At 40.0% G+C, this 9,183-nt stretch overlaps 1 long non-coding RNA gene across 1 annotated transcript; it reads left to right on the top strand.

The window, feature by feature from the left end:
• Window positions 1-5,451: 5,451 nt before the first annotated feature.
• LOC109366137 lies at window positions 5,452-8,873 on the top strand. The gene is made up of 2 exons (XR_002112248.2): window positions 5,452-6,032; window positions 6,701-8,873. It is a non-coding gene; the product is annotated as an uncharacterized LOC109366137 (long non-coding RNA).
• The last annotated feature ends 310 nt before the right edge of the window (window positions 8,874-9,183 follow it).

Below are 9,183 nucleotides of genomic sequence, written 5' to 3'. Positions count from 1 at the left end.
AAAAAAAAAAAACAAACTATTGGAACATCCAAAGTCACATATTTGAAGATTCCAGCCTGAAATGTCTGCACCACTGACAAATAAAAGAAACCCAACTAGTTCAACACAGGATTCTCTTTTAAACTGGGAACCACAGAAACATGGATGATAGTCACATAATTTGAGCATGGAACAACTGATGGATTCTTAAACTGTTTGGCTTCAATTCAAATTATGAACCTTTTCCACTTGAGTTTATGAGGGGTACTTGAAAACACACTTGCCTCTAACAAAAGCAGCAGGATGATGTAAGGGTGCGTTTTAACACTGGTGTCAGTGTATGAAGGTGTTTTCCTTCTTTAAGAGATAAATTAATGGGGGCAGACCGAGGATCTTAATATAAGCAGAAATAGCAGAGAAAAATCACACTAAAAATAAATAGCACTTCCACCTCCAGCAGTCAGCACGTCCCACTCGTAGGTCTCAAGAGATCTTATAAAGAAACTACTTTATTAGTCAGATTTTATGGAAAGGATATTGAGATAAAAGTGAAGACACCTTTTTCCAAGGCTCACCAAAAAGTACCAAAATACTGCATTTTCTCCAGTGTGGAAATCATGTTCTGTAAGCAAAATACTGGCTTTGTCAAACACAAATAAGACTATTCCTGGCTAAAGAAAAAAAAAACAAAAAAAACCCCACACACAAACACTTATTGAATAAGTATCTGAATTAGAAAAACACTTATCCATCCAGAATATTCTTCGAGCTAAAATGAAGATAAAAGCTGCATCTTCTGCATGACAGTATGAGAAGCCATTTTTCATCCTGTTGGAAAATGCTGTAGTGCTGCATTACACTTCAGCCTGGAGCAGCCCTCCTGTACACCTGGCCGGAGAATCTCTTTTGTGCAGTACAGAGAGAATGAAAGGAAAACTGAGACATCTGCAGCAAACCCTTCCAAAAACAGTAACAGTGCAGAAATAATACTAAGCATTTGGAAGGAACTAAAAGCTGGTTCAGAGCTGTACATGCAAGTCTCTACCTGACTCCTGTATGATTTAGACTCAAAATAGATGTCTTACAGTCTCTGAAGAAACCGCAGATGTCTCCAAATGTGGTAATGTAGATGGGACTGAAATTTATTATTCTTCAAATTTCAGTCCGTGGCTATTTCCATTAAGCTATGCTCTATCACTCATCAGTCAAATTCAAATCTGCACAGCAAAGTTTCTGTCCTCCAGTGAGTGAGAACAGGACTTTTTATCAGGAAACAGCTGCCCACAACAAAATACATAATTAGGAAATACTTTCAAGATGGGGAAATCTGTTCTTTTAACTCAGAGGTGGTCTGAATTAAAAGAGTAGGTCACCATTTTATTTTGCTATATTGCATAATAGGGTAAAAGAAAAACAAAGTATTTTCCCTCAAATTCTGAAAAAAAATTAGTTTAGGATCTTAATTTTTGGGGTGGCATGAAATAAAGTTTATGACAAAGCATTTTCTGTTGCGCTGCTGCTGCTGAAGTGGAGACAGTCCAGCATCAACACTTGGCAACTGGAACATGGCTTCCAACTTTATCTCTCCTTCATATGCCTTTGTCCCGCCATTCATCTATCACTCATAACATGTCAAATAACACAGCTAGTATCTGTGCTTGCTAGAACAATTTATCTCAAAGACACTCAACACAGTTTCTTAGGTATAAAGATTTCTGCATACCACCTAAAACACATTATTCAGCTTAGTCAACAGAGGACACCAGCGAACACCAAAGGCAATTCCCACAAGCATTTCATACAAAAGGAAAAAAACTTTCCACCCTAATGATGGTCACAAATATCCTATTCTGTATCACATTGTTATTTTGAAGGCACTTTGCACTACTGTAATTAACTGCTACTATTCAAATTACTAATTATTTTGACCTTCATTAATCTATTTTCACTGCTATATAAGTAATCAAGTATTTGAAAGAGCAGGCTTTTTGTGCCATCAATATTTTGCTGTAAAATAGAAGAAGTCAAGTCTGTGGTAGTTCCATTGTGTCCAAGGCAAACAAGAGTTCTCTGCAGCGGTATGGCAGGCTACTGTCAGTTTTCAGAGCCAGGCAAAATTTCTTGTTCCCCCGCTTCTCTCCTAATCCCAGGCCAAAGCACCAAAGACAATAAACAGGTGTGATGACTTGTGAATTCTGTGATCTGCATTAATAGTTAAAAGTTCATGCCAGTAACACTGACTATACTGAAAACTTTCAAGCTGAGTTTTCCAAAAATGTCTCTGGTTATTAGTAAATCAGGCAACTAGCCCTGCCTGAGTCTTCAGCATTCCCAAAATGAGAAATATTTCAGCTCAAGTCATAGTTTTCTGTTCATACAGGTTTGTTAATCACTTTGCAGTGTTATACTTCAAAAGTTGCAGATTCAAAAGTTAGTTCTTGTTGTTTATAACGAAGAACAAAATGTGAAGATCAGACTACTTAACGACCGTCCAGTGCTTAGCAGAAGTAAATACTACTTCTCCCAAAGGAGATAAACAAAACACCAAGGATAAATTTCTCAGCAGAGCTATCCTCTACAATGCTAAAAGAAGCTGTAAGCGTCACGATAGTAGGAGGAAAATCTGCAGTCTTAAAAAGACAAGTTTGTCCCCATGCATCCAGAAAACATTGATAAACGACTGTCAGAATCTAGTCATATTCCAGATCCAGGTGAGAATCGCTTAAGTAAGCATTAAAGGAAGCATCAGGCAGAAAAGAAACATTTGGGTCATAAATCTATCAAATTCAAGCAAGAGAACTCAGTCGTGAGCAATGTGAGCATCTCTAAATTGATCAGGCTATCTTCTCACCTGCTGTAAATCTGGACTGCTGTTCACAATGGCTGAAAATAGTACTTTGCCTGTACTTTTGAACAGAAGAAAAAAACCTGCCCTTAAGTTGAACTCAGTCTGCAATACAAACATTACTGAAGGATACATGCAATGCAATATAACTGAAAGATGCTTCTCCCTTACCAGAGATCATAAAAAAGCACCTCACAAGCCATATGTGCTGACGCCTGGATTTCTACCCATGTTGCAAGAATCAGAATTATAATATATCCCAAGTTAGAAGGGGCACACAAGGACCATTAAGCATTTGAAATTACTGGTAATGCTGTTTGATCTCCAGAAGCTTGGTGCCGTGACTACTGCCCAGGAGAGCCTGTTCCCAAGCTTGATCACCCTCCAGTGTAGAACCATTTCTTAAGCCCCAACCTGACCTTCCCCTTAAGCAACTGCAGATCACAGCACTTTGCAGCACAAAAATGCCAGTCAGCAGCTTTGAGTTGTTCTAAGAGAAGACCTGAAGGGACCCAATGATATTATACACTGGTGTATCTTCACCTCAACAGCTGTGTGGGATTTCAGACACATAAAAAACACAAAACTACTAGTGTCCAAAGGACAGTAACAAAGATATGAAGGGCCTGGAGGGCAAGCTGTATAAGGAGTGGCTGAGCTGAGCTCTGGTTCAGCCCAGAGTGGAGGAGGCTGAGGGTAGGCCTCACGGTGGCCTGCAGGTCCTCAGAGGGAGCAGAGGGACAGTGCTGACCCAAGGGAACAGCATGGAGCTGTGTCAGGGAGAGTCAAATAGGGCGTTAGGAAAAGGCTCTTCATCAGAGAGTGGTCAGGTACTGGCACAGGCTCCCCAGGGCAGTGGGTATGAACTGCACCTCAGAATCAGGTCAAAAATTGCTGGTTACAAAAGGAAAGATTTAATTCCCACGTTCAACTTTCATAATGCTACCCACCACTCTGTTACTCCTACACAAACAACCAGCACACGCCTGTGGAAGCAGGCACTTCTCCCTTCCCTTCACTTTTAATTGCTTTAAAACCAAACATATAACACAAGGCTGTATTGATATTGTTAATGTACTCTTCTTTGGTATGAGAGAAAACTAGAGCAGTGCTTTGGAATATGGCAATAATCTGAGTAGTCAGACTGATAGCTGAATTTCTTTGCTTTTATAAATAATGAAGCTTGGGTTATGGTTCACTTCTATGCAGTGTCATGGATTATCAAAAGGTCAAACACTGACATCTCAAACTCTGCACACAGATTATTCAGTTAGCTATGCCTCTACAGTTGAAATTTACAAAACCAGCATATGAAAACAAACAAAAAGCACAGGAAATTGCCATTATGAATACAAGTTTTACTATTACTTAAATGGAAGAGCCGGTATGCTGGAATATAACAATCTCTTTTTGGACATTATCCCAAACATCAACCGGATCTCCAAATAAATTTATGAGAAGAAACATGCTCTGGTGGCAGATCTCTAATCCCACTGGAGAAAGCCCAGATCATCTCCATTTAAGGTCAAGCAAGCAACAGCTGCACATTTTTGTTCCCCAGAACAAAATAAAGCAGACCAAAACCTCCAACACAAATTCCTTTTTAAAAAGCTGTTCCCTTCTGGACTCCGTGGGTGCTCAGACTCAGGCTACCAAGGAGGAAACTGAAGAGCCTGCAGACGCCCTCACACATGTGGTCCTGCTGCCCAGTCCCTGAGCAGCAAGCTGCCTCACACAGGTCCTCGCAAGCCTCACCAGTGTGTGACACCAAACCAACGGATAGGCTTCTGGAGAGATCGTATCCCAGCAAGCCTCTTGCCAGGGAAACACCAATACAAATCCAAAGCAGTCGCGAGATCTGCACTGGGGAATTTTACTATTATTTACCAAATGCATTTCCAATCTTACTTAAATGCAGCATTTCTTATCTGAGTTAAACATATCCAGAAGGCATGCATTACAGTTAGGATGAGGTATTACCATTTGCATTAATGCCTTACCTTTCATTTCTAAATACCATTCTTTAAAAAGAAGACAATGCTGTGATTGCATATCCTAACCTGTCAGTAACTCAGAAACAAAAAAGAGCATTCTTTAAGGGCATCTGAAGCTCTAGAATGCTGATTACAAGCAATTCACCAACACAAAAAAGCAAAAATCAAGGGAAGAGTAAGTACTGCTATGATTTTAGGATGACTCAGTAAAAGGGAGGAATTGACATTAGTCACTGCAGTGCTGGGTGCAGGACTCTAATAATAAATGGAAGATGTGAATTTCAATAGTAACACTTGTACAAGTTCCATATTACATCTTGCAAAGACAGCAGTACTTTTGCTGGATGATAGCAAGCGATAACATGAAACTTCCCTCATAAAAAGGTCAAATGCAGTTTGCTCGCCTGTTATAGATTTATGTTAATAATGCCATTATAAGTAAGTTATGAAACTCTCTGCACCGGTAAAGAACTATCACTGTGGAGATACTCAATTAACTTTCAATTGAAACAAGTGACCCTGGATTTCCTGGGTTTATTAAAGGATAACAGAAAGCAGTCACATTTATAATATAAAAGCTCAGTTTCTGACTTTAATTGTAATATAGCCAAGAAAAGCATAAGAGAGCTAAACGTCACCTTCAAAGTCTTCAAATACTTTTTGCCCCTGGCTTGCAGCAGGCAACACAGCGCGGCTTAGAGGGAATTAGAAAAAAAATTAAACAATAAACCAACTGAAAAAAGTCAACCTGTCATGTCTGGTTTCTTGTTCAAAGCCAGACGTTAATCTATGCTAAGCATCAACTGCCAAAACTGGATCTAAGTGTTTAGAGTTAGGCTGAGCTTCTGTATTTTTTCCTGCCATTTCCAAATGAGGATAACGCTCACACTGCCTGTAGCATCCACACATGAAGCCCGATGCTGGGCGCTTTCACACAGAACAGTTTCAGTGCCTCCACACCCAGGAAATCCTCCATTTCCTGGATGCACGAACCCTACTACTTAAATGCGGCCCATGCAACAGACAGCACAAACCTCCTCACAAGTGCAGGATGCAGTGTATGCCGTGTCCCCACTTGGCATTTACAAGACATGGGTGCAGAAGGTAACCTGCAGTGCTTCATCCAGCTGCACTTCTCCCCAGAAAACAGGGCACAAAATCATGGGCACAGTTCCCCAGCCACTACGAGGACACTGTGGTATTCCATAAGAAAGGTAAAACACTTGAAATTATATAGGAATGATTAATTCAGAATATTAATTTATACAAGCTGGATTTTATTTGGAAAAAAACACCACCACACGCCATACCTTCCAACTCACAAATTAACTCAAGAGGTTGGAAGAGGCATGAAATACAGAAAAAATTAAGTTCAAGCACGGTCAGAAGAAAGCTGGTACTGCAGAACTTACATCACACTGTAAACCATATAGCAGCTGTATAACAATATTACTGAATCTATAGATACACAAAGCGCACAGTTCAAGAAACCTGTGGTAAAAAAGAACATCATCCCAGTTCCAAATCCTGTATGGATTTCATTTTTATTTTTAGGATTTTATTAACACAAAACTGCACTGCTGCAGCTAAAGTAGCATAGCCAGAACAGCCCTCCAAACCAACTCCTATTTAAGTTCTCATGTAAGTAAACATAAAGAAGGCCACAGCAAAGAGCTCACCCCCCTCCCTCGCGCCCTGGCCGCAGTTCCCTGAGCCCCACATGGACAGAGGAGCTGCCAGAACTGAGCACGTTCCCGCTGCCAACAAGTGGAGATGAGAACTGCAGGCTTCAGAAGGCAGGGCCGAGGCCAATCACAACTTCTGCATCGCTGAATGACACCAGGAGTCCTGCCTCTGTAACTTTTGTTATTTTTCCCCTCAGCCTCCTTCAGTTGTTCCCAGCACTTGGTCACGGACTCAGACAGGCTACCAGAGACCACAGGCAGCTGCCACCACGCTCCAACAGCCTGCGGCAGAGGTAAGCACCCTTCATTTGATCTTTTAACCCTCACAGCAAGGCACTGTAGCTGCAGTTTTATACATAAACCCCTCTATTCAAATTAACAGCCAGTTTTAAATTTTCACTAAAAGTAGGGAAAAATTGGGCAAATCTGCTCTGAGTCACTTACACAGTGCTGTATTTTAAGGGACAGCTGAGGTGGGTTTTTTTTTATTATTTATTATTATTATTAATTTTTTTTTTTACATGCTAGTGAGACGCTAACTATCCCTGGGCATTATTGTCATAGTAGCAGTGAGAAACTTTCATCATCTTCCTTCAACCTTTATTCCTCCTCTTAATCTATTTGGTTTGTTTCGTTTCAAATACAAAATCCACATAGAGTAACTCAGTTTCACAGAGGCACTGCCCAACCGTGTGCCTCTGCCCCACAAAGGCAAAGCTCCTCCGTCACTGAGCTCACAGAGGAATGCTTTGCTGATGTGACACCGAGCGATAAAAACTTTGGCTGCTGTATGATAAAGTACCATCCTTCATTGCAAATGTTAACTGGTTCATAGCAGCGCTAGAACTGGCATTGTATCATATTATTTGACACTTAAACAATTGTATTCATACAACATTACAGCTGTGAATTCCTTTGAAAGGTTTCTTTTTTCTTTCTGGTCACTGTAACTGCCAAACTAGAATACTTCTAGTAACAAGAAAAAGGTAACCAGGATTTGTAACATTGCAAAATTAATTTCTAATGCAGAAAGTAGTCCATTTAATCCTAACTGAGGGAAGAGTGCATACACTGTACAACAAAAATACAGCTTTAGCAAGCAACAAGGAGCACATCTCAAGCAGGAACACGCCACAAAGGATATTTATATTTAAACAAACAAGCAAACCAAGAACCCAACATATATGAATATTGCTAGAAAGAATAAGATTTATTCTCAACAAATTTCTCCTTAGAGCTGCTGTTCTGCCCTCCACTGATGCCCACTTTACTACTTGGGTATTCAAGTTCAAGTTATGGTTTAGGAAAGGGACAAACTGATGTTGTGAGGCACCTGGCTCCTTTTCCTTTGACTGGTAGGCACCAGGTAAGCACACCCAAGAGCAGCTGGCTTTGTGCTCAGCACCCTGTGCTGGCTCATGAAGGCTGGATGCTCTGTAGCCCTGAAGCCAGGCAGCTTCTTAGGAAGCACTTTAGGAGCTGTTCTCAGCAGGTAGAAGCAGCATTCAGACTCATGCCACCTTCAAAGCCAACACCTATGACAAGGAGGAATGTTCTGAAAAACAATTTTTAGCACTGAGGTCACTTAAAATGTGTTTCCAAATGGAAAAAAAAAGTTTGCATATTCCTATCCAACAGCAACAACTGAATTGGTATTTCCAGAGATTCTGATTTACGTCTACTTAAAAAAAAATGGTATTAAATTTCTCATCCTTCAAGAAGGTTAAGGATGTAGCATCTTCATTGTGCAGCACAAAACTAACACTGATTCATAATCAGACACCATAAAGGTTCATATCACCATAAAGGTGATTCCGATTGAATTTTTCGGCAAACAAGAATGTCTGAGATATACCTACGTGGGAAGAAACATACTTTTTACACACTGTAGCACTAACTTGAATTAGCAGTAGAAAAGCATCCTAACTAAGAAACCAAACCCTGCAGGAAAGTTATGTCATGTTCTGTAGATTATGAGATAGATACTTTAGAACTAGAAGATTGCTTTTGCTTTCCAGAGATCAATACGTGGTTTATGAGGATTTTCCTGGTATTGAGTTACTTCTCAGGACCTTACTTATCTACTGTTTTCTCTTTTCAATCCATGCCACATTACTGCTGCTAAAAACGTTAAAATAAGAAATAACTTTCAGAATGCCCATCCACTTTCATGTTTTTATATGTTAGATGCAATTCAGTTCACATTCACTCACCGTGGTTCACATTGCACCTATCCTATTTATTAATAAGTAACATCAGAATCACCAGAACCTAAAGCCTAACTTGAAACTACAAGGTGTTAAATCCTCAGAATATACAGTAGAGAAAGGAGCCATCTCCCAGTAGGAGCTTTTCTGTAAAAAAAAAAAAGTAAATCATACAAACAGCTGGAAAAAAGTACATGGCATCATACATCCTATTTTAATGAAGTAACAGATGAGTTTGCAGTGAGGTACCTGCCCAAGACCCCACTGCATCATTCTGCAGCACTTGCAGGAAATTTGGCCTAGAGTTAAAACCAAGCCAAAGACAGCAGCTTCCAGGCTGCTTTAATAGACAGAAATAGAGATAAAAGTCACAGTTAGCCACAAAGTACATGGATAACCTCCAAAAAACAAAACAAAACAAAATAACAACAACAAAAAAACACCAAGCTATGCACATTCAAGAATTTAATAGT

The sequence above is a fragment of the Meleagris gallopavo genome, chromosome 2 (assembly GCF_000146605.3).
Source record: "Meleagris gallopavo isolate NT-WF06-2002-E0010 breed Aviagen turkey brand Nicholas breeding stock chromosome 2, Turkey_5.1, whole genome shotgun sequence".
Classification (NCBI taxonomy): Eukaryota; Metazoa; Chordata; class Aves; order Galliformes; family Phasianidae; genus Meleagris; species Meleagris gallopavo.
Note: the sequence above shows the minus strand (reverse complement) of the source record. Positions and strands in the feature narration are given on the sequence as shown.